Raw genomic sequence first — 18,295 nt, 5'->3', positions numbered from 1 at the left:
TATTTAGACTATAGTTTAAGCTCGATTTAGTGGAACTTTCTGTTGTTATTGAATGGGATGGCCATGTCAGCATGTGATATATGAGAGAACTTTCACATGAAGACATATTCCTGCAGACAATTAATTCTCAGATTTGGAAAACAATGCATATTGCTATTTATTATTCTACACTTCCACACTAAGACCTAACGAACTGTATTCGACTTAGGACTATCCCATACATATATACAGTAGTCAGCAGCATCGCCATTGCTTACAACAGCTTTCCTGGGCAAATAAGTCTGTTATAATATTTGTTTCACTGATGTTCTGTTACAGTGATACAGAGTTATGGATTATTACATGTGCTATCTCCCTGCTATTATTAGCACATGATTAATAGTTGGCCAAGATTGGACACCAGAAGACGTCACTGTCCTGTGCCATAAACATATACACGTATTATCCATACACAGAGCTAGGTGATATTTGACCATAAATATGTAGTTCCCACATACAAACCTTGGTGACGTCATCAATAAATATATGGCTCCCAAACTACCCGAGTTAAGATTTGTCAAACTTCTCACCTTCACACAAGTCTATTACTCCCCGTGCCACTGTTGTAATATATGATCCAGTAGAAAACAGTGTTTTAAAGTAATAAAAGTAGAACATAAAAAAACTAAAATTTACCAGAAAAATGAGACAAAAATCTCACTTTAACATTCCTAAAGGTTTTCTTGTATTAATTATAATTTTGTTTGAGGAGATATTTTGTTTCGAAAGCAAAACTAATAAAATTTGGGGAAAATCTTTATGGTAATATACTAAAATTGCTTGATTGTTAGTAACAAAATATCCTCTCAGATTTAGCTTGTGACCCGTTTTAAAAAAATAAATGGGCAATGTGCATATGCATCATTCATAACTCATTCCTCGAGAAGTGCAAATAATCATAGACAGAATACAAAGTTACAGGAGAAGATTTTGACTGTAATTTATTTGCATTCTTACCATTATCATGATTATCTTTAAAGGAACTAAAGTATATAGGTCAGATTCAGCTAAATAACAAGATTCTTTTAAAGGATTGACTTTTAAAGTAAAATTGCTTTTTTCATCAGATTTAAGATCATAGTACTTTCATACATAACAAATGCTGTTTTTGAAAGATTTAATGCCATGTTTCAGCACAAGATAAGCTATACATAGCGCCAAGTATAATTAATGGAGTAAGTTCCCTGGAAAACCTTAGGAAGAACCATCGACCTACGAGAAGCTGCCGGCAAGCTATCTCAAGTACCCACGTTAGCCGAGCCTGAGACTCAAACCCACGCAGACAGAGGTGAGATGGCAGTGATCAGGAAAGGTGAGTGTTTTAGACACTGGCCACTCGGGGCCCCTAAAACAAATATAAAGAACACTGATAGAGCTATGAAATGTATTATAAAGATATTTACAGTAACAAATAACCACCTAAGAAAACCGGTTACAATAGATCCTCGTGGAACTTAAGATTTCATTACAGCATTCTAAACAGTGTTACTGATGTAAGTGTCCGCTGTCTGTCACATTGCAAACACATGTTTAGTAGCTGACTGTTTGAGGCAGAGGTTAGTTTGCCTCATCGAAATAGTTTCTAAGGACTTTGAAGAGAACTTTACTAATTCCAAACAGGATAATTAGTGTACTAGATTTGGTATGGCAAGTAACATTTTGTCATTGAGAGATTCATTCTCATGAGAACTGGGAGTTGTGTGTGATTTGAATTTTTTAACGTAGCTTTAACAATTTTTCTGTCATATTGCTAGACCTGGGAGTTTATGACTTTGATTCAAAACATTGCGTCATCAAAATGGAGTAGGATGGAACTGTTATTGTATCTGCTGTTTTTAGACCATGATTTATTGTGTATAAAGCACATTAATATAGCTGCAATATCGAAACTTATGCAGCATAGTGTTAGGAACATTTTAAATTACAACCTTTGGGAAGGCATATAATAAAATGCCCTTGAGATTTTGGAAATAATTGTCAAATGACTCTTTAGTTTGGAAATATGTTGCGAACCTTGCCTCTGTGTGTGAGGAGGGCATACCTTGTCAAAACAGTCTCATGATTGTTTCTATCTTGAGATTCTGTATCAATGCTTTCTACAGAATCAAATAAATAGTGTATAGTTTTTATTACATATTCGGTATTTAATGTGTTTTTATGATGAGCTTTATTTGAATCTTAAATGGTGTTTATGAATTAAGTAGTTGTCCCAATGAAGGTCCCGTTAAGGGGTCAGTAAATAATTGAATTTTAAAAGCACTGGATGCATTACTGTTTCCAAAATTAGAAATTAATGTTTTAATGAATGACTACTATAGCATTACGGTTGCTAACTGAGCAACATAACACTGTTACCCTAGTGTTTCTGTGTAAGCTTTCACCCCTGATAAGTATAGTGCGATAAGGGCCGGTATTTGTCTTACTTCTTGAACAAATCATGCCGGTGGCCTAATATTTAAAGTGTCTGCATCGGACGAGGGAGATTGTGGGTTCGCACCCCGGCCGGGGCATACGAAATACTTATAAAAATGGTACTAGCAGCTGCCTCGCTTAGCACTTAGCATTAAGAGGTTGGTGCTAGAACTGGTTGGCCAGGTGTCAGGATAATGTGACTACAGGGTCGGTCTTAGTCTGATGGGACAGATTTTAAGTTCAATATCATAAACAATTATTAGGCATATCTCTGCTTCCAGAACTCTTCAATCTCCTGAAATGATGGTCAACACATTTTGAAGAAAAAGATACCTGATTTCATTGGTATATACTTTTGTAAGGAGAAAGGCATCATAGTGAATTTTTTTATGATTAACACATTTAGAATCAAATCTGAGTACTTTTATTAATATGGACTGTATGAGAGAAAGTCTTGAAAACTTGTCTTTGTTGTTGACTGTAGATATGTTATGATATAGATCAGTAACTGTTCAGGCAGTACATGGACCCTCCATCATTATATATCAGGGGTGATGCCCTACATGGTATGACTGACAGGAACCCTAGCAGAAGCTTCTTATAATGCTTCTAACGTCTGTTGCATAGTACAAACGTGAATGGGTTGTTGATGCAACCAACTACTGATTATCCTGACTCCTTGAAAGATATCAACATTGGGCTTGATAAATGGTCCTATAAATAATGAAATGATGTAAAGAACAAAGTTTAGGTATAAATGTCCTTCAGCTTAAATAAATGGCATTCTATTTAATTGGTTTAAATATAATCACTTTGATTTTAATGACCTCATTTTACATATTGATATTTTTTCTTCCCATTGCAATCCAATATTTGTTATTATTGTTAAAAATAGCTGGAAGGATGATACTGTCATTGTGCTATCCAGAAGTCTGTCTGATTATTCTGCAGTTTTGTTTTATACATTCATATGTCATTTTGCTGACATTTAACCTAGATATGTATCATAAATAGACAGAGTGTCGTGCACAGCGAAACATTTTCTGTCTGATGTGTTTTACATATCCTATATGTAGTTTTGTTTTAGCATCTTGAAATATAATGATGAACCTACATGCAAATATAGCTCACCATTTTCACATATTTGATAGGTTCCAATTTTAAAGGTCAGATCATAGCAAGATATAAGATATATGCTCTTAAGATAAGTAACAGAAAAGAGTGAATAGCAATAAGCTTTGTGAAATTCAACAAATAATTTATTTCCCTATAATGCAAAGTGAAAATGTCATTAAAAGGAAATTATGGTATTATGAATTAAATCTCAAAAAATCCTAGAATTACAGACACAAGTCCTAATCATTTAAAGGCCTGAATAAGTTAAATCCAAAACTGAGGTTGTTGCTGTGTCTGTAGTAGCTTGTAGAGTGTTTACGTTCCAAGAGTTTTTTGTTGAATCACAGTATTATAATTCCAGATTTTAATTCACTATGTATTCCAGTGACTGTCTCTATCCAAAGATTTTATCCGCGCACTTTTGTATTTCCAGAGAAAATAATTACTTGAATTCAATAAATTGAAGAAAAAGATTCCAGTCCGGAATAAAATATTGAAAACAGCTTATAATTCAACTTGAAAGTGCTAGATCTTAAAGCATGACTGATAAATCTTCTCAATTACAAGATTACATAGTCCTCTACTTGACAATAACCTTCTAGAATGATCCTGATGCTTACAAACTATAAATGTTAGTTAGAAAGCAGAACCTGGACTATGTGAATGAAACTAAGGGAATTTCAAATCTAGACTCAGACCCAAACAAACATATTTACTTCTTCTGTTAATAATGATCCTGATAGTAAGCCTATACACATAGAGCATATTTTAGCTATATATTATTTGTTTACAAAATCAAATTTAAAAAATATCATTTCAGGCCAAGCAGAAGATGAACTCGGTTGTGGATATGGTCAAGTTCAACATGCAATGTTACATTACATTAGCATGCAATGAAATACAAAATTAAAAACAATACAAACAACTAACAAACATTGCAAATTAAATTTACATTACGCAGAATTCTGTGAAGATAATATATTAAACTTCTTGCCCCTGGAGCTTAGCACGCAAACAACTAATTGCAAGAACCCGTGGTAATCTGTATTGGAAGACGAGCTCATGTATTAAGGATATTGACTTAGTAACATCTAGAACTTGAAATTACATGATTATAACATGTTATTTAAATGTATCATACTATATTGATTGGACCTTTTGTTGTATCAAAACAATTATGTTTCAGAACATTATAGCACCATCATAAATATATTTAATACATACTATAAGCTTTCACATGAAAATAAAGAAATCACTGTCAATGCTAACATTTCTACTTTCAAGATTTTTAACAAAAATTGGTGATGACTATATCTCACAATATTAAACTGAGTTCATGTCAAAACTAATTGTTCCAGTATATCTAAATCATATTTAGTTATTGGTACATTATTCCATTTTTGATTTGATATGTTGCTAGAGATGTTAACAATGAACATTGTTTAGCTTTTTACTAACTACAACTCATAAACTTTATGGATGTGATACTGAGGTTAAAACTGTTACATTTACTGTGTTTGTAGATGATATTCACTGGTACCTGTTGCTGTGAAAACAAATTAATAGTATGATACAATAATACATTTGTCATTGTGCACTCAAGACCCTAGTGTTAATGTTTCCTATTGTCAGTATTGGTTTTTTTTACATTGCTTAGAGTTATTCCATTTAAACATACATGGTTCCCAGGGAAGGCAGTGTTATAAAACTATATGCCACGGTACTTCGATTTCACAGAGTTCATATTAAAATGATAAGAAATTTCTAAATTGTATCTTTTGGTGAGTAACCACTTTAAAAGTGCCTTCCCTGGGTTCCATGTATGTTTTAATGGAACAGCTCTTACATGGTAAACAGTTGAACAGTTCCTATTTCAAATGGTATCAATGTCTGGGGAATGTAAGATCTGAAAAAAGGGAATATTTTGTTTTAGTTAAAAACTGCAAGTCAAGTGTGAAAGCAAAAATGAAGAAAATGACTAGAATACCATGGTCTATGGATGAGAAGGCAGCTGTACAAAGACAACTGGGACAATTTATAAGAAGAAGATTCACTACTAGGAAAAACAACATATGAAGAGGCAAAGAAGAAGGAACCTATTATGGCAAGGTGTCCATGGAGCCAGATTAATGAGACATTGTATACCGTAAATGCAAGTCTAATACAATTGTATTGTTCCAACCTAAGTTTGTCTGAATACTCTGAAGGCAAAACTTATTAAACATCTTTCATATGAATATGTTTATGCAACTGTTCTGTTTGACAGATGTTTAATATGTTAATCGATGAGATTATGTCACATCCATATTCTTGACTTGTATTATGCTCCTGTTTTGAGTGTGTTCAAAGGTCTGCTGCCCACGTATCATTTTTATCATTCTTTTGGACTTAGGGAACAAAATCTAATTGGAACTATAGCGCAGATAACTTAAACGTTGCTTACTTCTTTCTCTGAATATGTAAAGATGACATTATTTGAATTACTCAAATACATTTACACTTTACAACGGAAATTGTCTTACTGATTATACTAGAGATTGTCCATGCAGACAGTAATGATAAATAAGATGATGTTTTCATGCAACAACGCAGCAGCATTGCATATTATTCCTGTGGTGCCATTTTTAGATGGAAGTTGATGTCCTTTCGTTCATCTGCCAACACCCTTTTATTACCCTCAACGGTACAGATTTTATACTTTCTTTCACTTTAATATTTTTTCTGATCACTTTGTCTGTATTATGTTCTATCTAACTTGATTAACGCTGATTAGGGTACCAGTACGTAGGATGTTGAATGTTGTTCATGAGTGGGCGCAATATACAGTCTGTGGCCAGCTTCTTGTAGTTATTCAATAATGACATACATATTGACTGAAATGACTTTATATTTATTTGGGTTGCATCGTTTATATTAAACATTTTTGGGGAGATGAAAATTTACTGTATGCAGTGAAATATGTGTCATATTAATACATGCTTATCTGGCTCAATTAAATTATAATGCAATTTAACCATTTAATGGTTTTCTTTTTCTTCTCAACTTCCTACTCTTATTTATTTTTAATTCTTTGGTTTCAAAGAGTATTGGGTAGGTTACCATAGCAGCTCAGTAGGTGGGTCATTGCGTTTCGCAATCCAATGGTCATGTGTTCACTACACTGGAGAGGAAAAACAAAGCCTGACTATGCATCCTGAATAAGAACACTCTGACCAGACTGTTTCTCAGACACGGGCAATGTACCTGATAAAAGACTCTGAGAAGCTCCTTTGTCCCTTAATATTTTAATCGGGATAGGTTTGGTAGATTTGCCCACAGGTGATATAGAACCTTTCAACATAAATAGATTATAATTATCAATAATAAAATCAGACTGATTTGTTTCATCCAACACATTTATTGCTTTCAGTACAGGACTGTGACCATGGCCTCTTAAAATAGGAGCCTTTGGAAAGTCTGTCTTTATTATGTTGCTTTTTATTAGGTCTATCCAGTTTCCATTTTGAAATTCCTAACCTGTGTTGATATATGTCAGGTACCAACTCATCACCCCTCAAGATGCTTTTCTTGACCACATCATAATTAATACTTTGTTGCAATGACAATGAAATGTATATTTATTAGTTTTGCCAGTAAGTACACTTTGTACAAATATATTTCAATGCTTTCTTGGCCTTATTGATCTACGTCCTCTTCTTTAACAATTGATACTAACCTATTATTTATGATAGCATCAAAACACAAGCATGCATGTAAAGGGAGGGTTGCTTTTCACTTTTTAGTTCTATTTTTTTAATCTAAATTACATTTCCCCTTTTTCCTTTTCTCTCTGTATTTTCTTCTCTTCTTTTTTTTCATTTGTCTATAGACCACTCTGTTGGCCTAGTGGCTGGAGCATCAGTCCTGGATGGGGGAGTTTGCTGGTTCGAACCCTGGCCGAGTCATACCAAAGACATACAAATTGCACAGTTTCCTCGCTATGTGCACAGCATTAAGAGTTTAATGTTGGCACTTGTTATCCTGGTGTTAGGATAATGTGTCTTGGTAGACAGCAGCGTGATACCCTAGTGCTAGACATCACTGTATACAGGGTTTCCACGCTACCGGGAAATCGGGAAAAAGTCGGGAGAAATAATAATTTTTTCCTCGACCATGAAAAATCCTGGAATTTGGCAAATATTTATGAAAGTCGGGAAAAACCCGGGAGTTTTCCGCCACCAATTGACGCCCGAAACAATCACGTAATTGAGTGCTAACTAAACTGATCGTGAGTTAAATTTATCGAGTTCTAACCAGAATATTAGGAGGGTGCAGAATGGATTATTTGGTTGCTTGCAGCAAACGTGTGCTGAGTCAATCCAAACGACAAGTGGATTAGATTCGTCTAGTAGACTTTTATTTTCAAAGTCAGCTCGATTTCCGTACCTTTCCTTACATGGAAGTTATGAAAACCAATCTAGCATCAAAAGAGGCCAACATGGTATTGGCAAAGCGTAGCCGCTTACCGGATGGCCTAGCAAACTTTAAACGTTGTTAGATCGAGTGATACATGCATGAAATTGATATGAAAACTACTTATTTTCTCATAAATTGTGAGTATTAAAATCGTTATGTCTTTAATCTGCTGAAAGACATGACAAAACCACGTCGTTGACCAAATGTGACCTGGTGCTCGCGATTTGCATTGCTAGTCGCATGAGTACTGTACACAAATCTAACAACCCACCTTTTCAAATGTTGTAGAGAAAAATATAAAAAATGAAATTCGTATTCTGGTTGTAATATGAACACAAAATTATCCATATTTATATATTCCGAGAGCAACTTTTGGAGTCTTGTTGTATCACGTGACTACCACGTTGACGTGTGATCTCTGCTTGATAAATCAGACTAGCGAGATTGCTGGTTTTTACAAAAAGTATCTGACTTTCATTTAATATAATTGAATTCCTGCACAACAACATTATAAAGGAGTTTCTTGTTGATATCACGTGACTATTGAACTTCCGGTGTCCTCATTTGAGATTCGTGAAGTCATGTGACTAGTAATGCAAATGGCGAGTACTGGGTCATGTTTCATCTTGTTTTACTGACTGCGGTTTAGTGACATGACGATTATCATATTTGCCATTTCTGAGAAAATAAATAATTTTCCTATCGATTTCATGCAGGCATGAGTGGATATAGCAAAAGTCGCTAACGCACGGTGTTGGCACATTCCACAAAATTTCGATATGCAGTTGCAATGACCCCACACCCCAACATAAATGTCAAAATATGAAAAATGTGGTGGGATTATTCGAAGGAACATCGGATTAAAAAAGGAACTGCTAATCTTTTTAAGCCAAATTTGTAGTCCAAATTGTTGAATCTCAGATGAAATGAGAAAGTATCGTCCCTTGTATTACCACCATGTCGGCCAGTTCTGCGCCTCGGGTAATTCTGCACAACGATACATCATTTCTGTAAACAATGTATCACGTGTTATTTGTTGCCATAAATTAATTTGGCATGAAGAAAGAAAGACCGTACTTTAATTAAAAAACATGATGCTCATGAATTGTATACAAATATCGCACATTATCACTCAAAATGCATATTAAAATGTGATTTCTAAATGTCAATATGAAGACCCACTCCATGACCTTCTTGAACCTGCAACCCAGAAAATCAAATTTACTATGTATCTGTTTGAATCATACAAATAATTACATTTTATAAAAGATGGAAATGTATACTTTAAAAAAATTATGCATTTTAATCAATGTTTCCAATTTTGCAAGAAGTTGTCCCACACGTAGAAAATCGTCTGCTACCCAACATGTCAACTTGCCTCTAGATCAGGATTCTCACAACATTTCCCGGCCTATAGTCTGTTTCTAAATTATTTCGTATATTTCCTCATAAACAAGACATGCTAAATACATTACATCCTATTCATTGTTGGTTCTCTTCCACATAATAGCTTACGTTTTTATTATTATAAAATACTGAATTTTACTAATTTTTTTACAACATCGGTTTACTTGGCTTAATATCGCTTGCCATTAATTGGCATTGTTACGTTGAATTTTGCAAAACTAGCTATAAACCTGATCTAATTACTCGACTGAACAGCTGACAGAAACAGTCAAAAGTATTGTATTTCAGTTATATAGCCAGATGGATAAACGTATCTTTTCAAAGCTGTGCGCAGAATTGGCCGACATTTCGCGAGTCATGAAAACACGGCGGTGGTATCCCGTGTGTCCAAAACTAATATTATTTTGAACAGAATATTGTGGTGATAATTGCTTCTTTTCAAATGGTAATCATTGCAATATTTTATTATCGTCAATCGGTTGAATTCGGTATGCAGTTTGCTTCAGTATTGGAGTCGGAAACCTTAGGTGCGCAGAACTGCCCGACAGCATTTAGTACTAACATTAGTACCCTTACTCCTACCTCGTGGACAGGGTACTAACATGTGCATATACGTGGCAATGGAACTCTATTGGCCTAATATCAACACTTTGAACAAATTCTTTGCATATAATCCAATAAATTGAGTTGTCCTCTTATTTAAGACTGGACGTATCGAAAATCATTTAGAAATAGTTGTAAAATATAGTTTACATTTTTTATCCGGTATTTTCGTTTAGATCGTCAGCCATATTAGTTCAAATAATGATTACTTCTTTTCCCAGCCTCGTTTGTTTGTATGCCATAATACGGACACAGAGGCCTTATTTGGAAACGTAAACAAATCGTAGTACAAATATGGCGCGATTTCAGTCAGAAATTCTGCGCATTAAAAGTAAATACGGTTTATCGGCAACTTTGAAATTCCACCAATAAGCCATTATTGCCATATGATTGATGATAACATAGAGTAGAATATCCAAATATCGTCTGGCAAGCCAAGCCTTACGTAGAAAAGGGTCACACCGAGAGTCTCGAGTTATCTGTCATGGCGGACACGGTGAGGTTAGTGTAACCCTGCCATTTTAAGTTATCGTGTTCAGGTTTAATAACTTCAAAATAAGCCAAACTTCTTTCACAACATGATAATACGTATGTAGTAGATTTATACACTGTCTGTTTTTCTGACTTTAGTGATGATTGTTTGCTCCATTACATGATATGGGATCAGTTCGTTACTTCAACCACAACAAATCAAGTTGAGGCTACGACAGTGTAGCTAGACAGCATTGCATATGTTAAAAAACACGATACAAACTTCTGTATCAATACATGTTTGGGGACTGGTTTAAGGAAATACAAGAAGTAAAGTTCATTTTACAGAAAATTTAGTCCTTGTTTATACAACAGTATATAATGTTTAAGGTTTTTTTGTCAAAATTTAAATCAACCCTTTTGAAAATGTTTTTTTAATGATGGATTTTTAACCAGATCGTCTTAAGGCGATTAGGTTGTTTAAAAAATCGTGTGTGGGATTTTATTGGCTATATAATTCTTTAGAATTACAGGTTTGAAAGGAAACAAAACATAATTATGCTCATTTTGTTGTTCTCACTTAGCCACATAATGCAGCAATATAAAAAATTCGAATATTTATTCTGTACATTGAAATGACTTCACATGCCAATTTATAGGAATATAATCAAACTTGTTTCATGTGATACATTTTGTGGTTTTGTACATGATCATATTTTCTGATTTCGATGCTTTTAGGAGAGTCTTGAAAGAGAAACATCTTTAGATTTAGAAAATGCATGTTTTATTTTATTTAATTCCATTTAGTAATGGTCACATGTGAACCTTGAATAAAGTAATTTCATCCTGGAAAAAACCTGGAAATTACCTGGAAATGTATCTTTAGAAAAGCGTGGGCACTATATAATATACTGCAGACATTGAAGCGATATGACTGAAAAATTGTGAAAGCTATGATAAATATCCAAATGGCACACACACACACACACACACACACACGCACGCACGCACGCACACACACACACACACACACACACACATTCCATTTGCCTATTTTCTCTCTCTCTCTCTCTTTTCTGAAATTGCGGCTGTCTTTCTCTTCTTCAAATGAATTCCAGTATTGATGCAAACAAATTCCAAGATTGAACTTGATATGTCAATAGCCCCGAATGTGATAATGTGCCAACAGTCTTCATGTATCGGGGTGATATAATCCAAAACATCTTAAATCAATTCAGTACATTAGCAAAATAGTGATTTAGTCTAAGAATAATATAAATAAATGAATCCTCTGAAATATTAACTGAAATTCAACCTAAATAGAATCCTCAAAAACTGATGTTAAGACATGCAATAAAGAAGTTCTTTTACTTATCCCATTGTAAAAAAATAAACAAAATTTAATAACAGAACAAGGATGAAGTTTATTTTGAGAATATTTTAAGTTTTAAACAAGGTCAGTTCTCTTACTAAAACTTCAGTTAAGAACAGGTAATGCAGCAAGTATACTTGGAGTTCCCAAGAGAAACACCAGTGTCCTAAATTCAAACTCAAGTAAACGTTTATCTCAAGTAATATTGATCTTAATATATAATCTAAAATCATAGATAATGATAGGTTACTGCATTTGTATTTGAAAATATGAACGAGTTTTGGGATGGAATACTGCACGACCTTGGGAGTGCAGTATATCCTTCCGACAAAACGAGTTCATATTTTCCCAAACAAATGCAGTAATCTTTTTATTAATAAACTCATTTTTTTATACTACCTAAGGTTTAATTATATAAACAAAATACACTACAAGAAACAACGTAAATGAATGAATGCCGTATTCCAAACTAAATACACAAGCGCAGATTTGTCATTACACAATAATCTCATTATTATTGCGCACATAACTCCGCCTGGATAAATTTGAACTTAGTCGCGCGCTCGACATAACTTTCGAAAAGAAATGGCGTGTCTAGTTCAAAATTTAAATTTGCAGTCATATTGTGAATGAATGCGCACTGAAACAACTTTTTCATTTGATCTGGAATGAATATATTTTGGTATTTTGTTTCGATTCGACGAAAGTTTGTGATTTTGGACCGGATTCATCTGTGCAAATTACACATGAAATACATCGGATAGAAGCGGCGCGGGAGAAGCGTGTTTATGTCTGCAAATGTGTTTCTGTTTCTGTCATTGAATGTTTGAAATCATAATGTTGGAAAAATATGAAGTCTTTCAATTGCAATTATCAAAAAGTCTCTATGGAATTTAATGCTTATTTCATTTTGAGTGCAGTAAGGATGTACTTGCACTTATCATCGAAATTACAGTAAAATTTCGAAATGTGTAATCCAGATTGAGAACCTATGACATGGCTCATGTAATTCGGATTTGCAAAATTAAGAAAGTACATTTTGAGGAAATTCAGGATGTAAAACTGTAAGTATATTTGATTTTGTCATTCTTATCACCAGCTAAAGAAGAGAGTATATGACTTGTCACTTGTATGTTATTTGTAAGGAACTTATCTTGCGTTTGTTATATACTGTAGCTAGCCAAAATCCGAAACATTGTATCAACGTGGAATGTGCCAAAAGCATCTGGTATGTGGCAGTCCACGAAACATCTGTTTTAGTTCATTCAGAAACAAATTTAAACAACCACAACGTAAAGAGCATCTTACGCGAGTGTACATGATTTGTGTACAAATCAAAAGTGCTGACGTCTGTGTCCATTGTTTGTTTACAGTAGAAAGTAGTTCATTTATGCACGTGAATGCTATATGTGTATTGTCGCGCAAGTTCAGTATCGGGTAATACTGAACGATTCTGACAATGTAAAGGTAATGGGGACAAAAATGAGCCTGTAATAATATAAATATTAGTTATGTATTATATTGTTTACACAAAAATGAGAGCTTTGTCACGTAGGTATTAAACTCCATTACTGACCATGGTCAATATGACAATTTAGAAATACGTAACAAATAATCATAAAGGCCAACAAATACAAATTAAATGTACATCACTAGCATTGTTACATGTTTTAAAAGTTGCGTTTTTATATGTCAACGGTATTAGAGTCTTGGCTACTTCCCACATTTGTATTGAGAGAAATAATCATTGCATTGTACGACCTGTACGTACAAGGACAAACCACCAACAATTTTGATTTTATTGCAAAATACCGCTGTAACAATGTAGCTTTTGAAAACAGCGAAAAGGAACCTGGCATTTACAGCATTATGGGGTTCCCCTGCTATCATTGGTCTAAAAATGTATTTCAAACTGAAATAGAGTATGTTTTCAATCAAGGAGAGCTAGGAAAGTGAATGGCAATTTATAACACTACAGAACTCCGCTCCCATCCTTAGTCCAAAAATGATTGGTGCATAATTTAGAACAATGAGGAGTGGAATCCCTAGCTTTTGTCATATTCTTCTTAGGTAATGCTTTGTTTCCGAGGTGGTAATTTACAATAAAATTCAATGAAATTGTTCAGATATTCGCATGCATGATCACTTTAAGTGCACTATGCTCATTGGATTTATCAACACAAAAAATGTAAAGATAATACATTGTAAAATTAAAGAAGCATTGTCTGCTGGTGCGAATCGACCTTGATGATTACCATGAATGTATACCACACGTAGTCTAAATGCATCTAAATGAAAATTATACCACCTAAACATTCAACATGGCCAACAATGCATCCATCTTGACAATATTGTTCTCGCTGCTTCTGAGTGGATAGTCGCACCAATATGAGGTTCTCACCAACAGAACTTCTTGTAATGTCTTGGTCCTAAATTAAAATTGTGCCGATCTGATGTTAAGTATGGCCACCATTGTAGGCATCTTGAAAATCTTTCTTCTACCCCATACTAGAAAGTTATATAGCCATCGGGTCTTCATGGAAAAACGTATGATCCTATTAGTTTGATCTTCTTGGAGGAGAGATCATGAACTTGTTACGATATGTGATCTGAAACTGTTTCAGTTCAATATCTTACATGCAAACCATTGAATATTGATAATGTCAGATGTTCAAAAAGTAGGAATAAAAAATAACTGAATTTCATTGTATGCTCTCCCCCTCGCCTAACTCTTACAATTGTTGTAGTTGTAAATATCGTCATCGGTTACTAGCACAAGTCATCCATTTGATGCAGACTATAATAAACACTCGTATTATTGGTATTAGGACTTACAGAATCTAATTGCCTGATGTCAGGAAGAAGTTCATATTAGTCTCGGGCATTATCCCGTGGGAAAGGAAAAAATGTAAATAGATGTCGTGTACAGTTAGTAATTCTTTATGATTTGCAATTTTCATATCTTGCGATCTCCCGAAAGCACATATATCATCACCTTTGTGTATGATCACATATATCGCAATCTTCTTTTACATATTGGTGAGTTGTTTCTATAAGCAGTCTATCCCTGTTAGGGTGTATAATTTTCATTTTGTAATCCGTGACATAACATGAATATTTGACAACAGCTACTATATATATATATATATATATATATATATATATATATATATATATATATATATATATATATATATATATAGTACGGCTTTTATAGTGTTGGTATAAAGCAATTTGATATTATATCAATTTGTGATCGTCCCATGAAGCAATAATATGCATATATAATCATTCTTGCAACCCGCGACCTCCCGCATCCGACGCGGACCCACTAACTACTAGTCCACCGGACCGGTCCATACTGTTGTGTATCTAATGTTTAGTTGTTGTTTCTTAAACCTATTCTTTATGTTCTAAAATCGATTATTGTTAATTGAATATGTAAATGTCCACCCACCCACCCATCCCCCTCTCTCTCTCTCTCTCTCTCTCTCTCTCTGTCTCTCTGGACCATATTAGCAAGATACGGGCTAAAATCTAAGAAAAGACGAGCTAACAGGAGGATTGTCGTTTTTGTCATCCCAAGATACCTATGGACTTATGAATGATGGTACAAGTTAATTCAAGCCGACCAAAGGGAGAGACAGAGACCGAGAGAGAGTTTATGGTCGTTAGCACTGTTGTTAAAAAAGAATAATGATTTAGATATTTGAATTACCTCTTGTTTGTTCATCATTTCGCTTAGTTTCTATTCCACACTAATTTCCAGACGCAGGTCCGTGAAGGGGTGATCGTTCATGTCAATGATTCAGCTAAGTATGTGTTTGTAATGCTCGACTTTCTTCATTAATACCATCTTTCAGTTTTAAATCATAAATGTGTCTTATTTTGATTTGATCAATGTAAAAGGTAGAAACTCAAAATGATAACAATGAGTTAATAAAATTGCGAAGGTGATTTAAAATAGCAACAAAAAGCACATACTGCATTTCGTGGTGGATACTCTTGGTATGGATGCGAGTAGTTCATTAGCTAGGTCAATACACAGTTGCCTGTAGTCAATCTTAAACTCCATTCAAAGTGCAAACACATGTATTTTCATGTGATATAAATATATTATATGTACAGTATGCAGGCTGTATCAATTATAAACCACTCGTATACATTTTGCGTTAAAAGGATGTTCGACAAGTTTCTTTTTCCTTTAATGAAACATGTATACATCTTGTGGTACGCGGACCTCAAGCCCTAACACAACCATGGACAGATTGCGGGCTGCATTACATGATGAGATTCCCGACCCTAAACAATCTTCTTATAAACGATTATTTTGATGCATGTCGCCTATTTAATATTAATTAGGTAATACTTGTAAATGTTAATAATGTAACTCGTGTGAGATTTATTTTACAGGCATGCTTAATAAAGCACGTATCCATAATTATTATAGCCATTTATATTACTTTAAATGCCTAATCAATCAACCAAAACACTAGCAACCCAATCGGTGTTTATCATCTATTGTATGTTTGTTTACGTGACAATTACAGAAGGCTGAAAAGTCTTTATTGTTTGAAAAAGAGGTAAACGAAAGAAAATAAGTGTACGTAACTCCTTTTCAAAAGTCAGCTCGTCAGAGAGAGAGTTTAAATGCATGTCGCCGACTTCATTTAGATTTAAGAACAAAATATTATTCCAAAACGTCTAGCTTTCATCACTGTACATGTTGATCTGGTAGCATATATAGGCGTAGTAACGTGAATTTAATAACGGTTCCAAAAGCAAAATCAGATGAACCCTTTAGAAAAAAAAATAGTTAATGTTTCAGTACAATGTATTTTATCTACCCTCCTCTCTATTTATACTCTCTTAATTCTAAATTTTTCAAAACCATAATATATTTATATATGTATATGCACATGCATATACTATATATATATATATATATATATATATATATATATATATATATATACATTTATCTTCATTTATTATTTACTCACATATTTTTTGCTAACTTTAATTATGAGCATATGATTTAAAGGCATAAACAAAATAAAAATTAACTTGAAAACGAATGGAACTCAATTTCCTTAACTTTCCGTTTTATTCTGCCTAATATTTTAACTTTAGTTGTGATATATTGTCATCTAATGAGTCAAGCGCATATTTCCCTAAGGCAACTTCAGTTCCAGTTAATTTGCAATGGGCAAACTGACTTATGACATCTGTGTTGCTTTGATATCAGCCTACATTTTTTGAAATCACATTTTTTATTTTAATATATTAATTGACAATTTAAATATGTTTTATATTCTTAAGTTTTTATTTTGTACTAACTAGACTTGATATATTTTTTGTTATAATGCTATTTCACATTTACCATATGGATGGTAGTTTTTGATTGTCAATAAAATAGGTTACAAAGTTGCAAAACAGTACCTGAGGGTTTGTTTTTTGGCAAAATAACGTAAACTTATATTTTAATAAGATTTGAACATTTAAGTGCTTGCATCTGTCTGTTTATAGTTTTAATTGCAGATAAATTAGTTCCTAAGCTTTTAAATAAATATCTTCTCATGTTTTTGCAGGACAGGTGCAATAATACAAGTCAAGTTCTCAGGTTGATGGTAGACTGATTGTGTGTAATTACTCCTCACAATGACGTCCTCACAATGATGGTAAAGTAAGAGTAGTCCTCATAATGTTTCAAGAAGTATACGGCAACAACGAAGTGATACGATACTGCCTGTCTTACAATTAAGCTTACTTTTAAATTTCTGACAGATACTTTCATTCCTTCTTGTGGTCCTTGATATGTAGAATATGTCAAGGTCCTCACAAATATATGAATACACGTATGTGTATGTGTGTGTGTGTCAAGTTTAATAGCAATCATTCGAGTAGTCCAGGAAGAGTAGCGATAGGAAGTTATACCAGGAGATAAATGGACGTGGGATGACAGACAACAAACCATCACCCAATCTCATCTGGTAGTTGACCAGTGGAGAAAGTATGACACATGTGTAGATTATATCACTCATCTTGATGCACTACAGAACATTTGAACATTTCACTAAACAAATTGATAACATAATGTAAGAACATATTCAATGAAAACTATCCTTTAAACATTATATCATGTTTATTTTACCAATTGTATTATATCGTGATAAAAAATTCATAAGATGTAGGACCTAATAATATGCAATCCTTTGCTCATAATCGATATTCTTGATGATAATAAACCCACCCAATCAAAATAAAAAAGATTCAAGAGTGGTAACAAGCCCACTTCAATCAGCTGCAGCATCACCTCATTCAGAAGAATTGATCTTGCTCATTACAGTCCCAGACCTTCATGATAGAAATATACATTCCAATATAGTTCCTATTCGATAAAAATCAGATAGCAAATGG

The sequence above is a fragment of the Sinohyriopsis cumingii genome, chromosome 10, assembly GCF_028554795.1.
Source record: "Sinohyriopsis cumingii isolate HCF-2022 chromosome 10, ASM2855479v2, whole genome shotgun sequence".
Taxonomy (NCBI): domain Eukaryota; kingdom Metazoa; phylum Mollusca; class Bivalvia; order Unionida; family Unionidae; genus Sinohyriopsis; species Sinohyriopsis cumingii.
Note: the sequence above shows the minus strand (reverse complement) of the source record.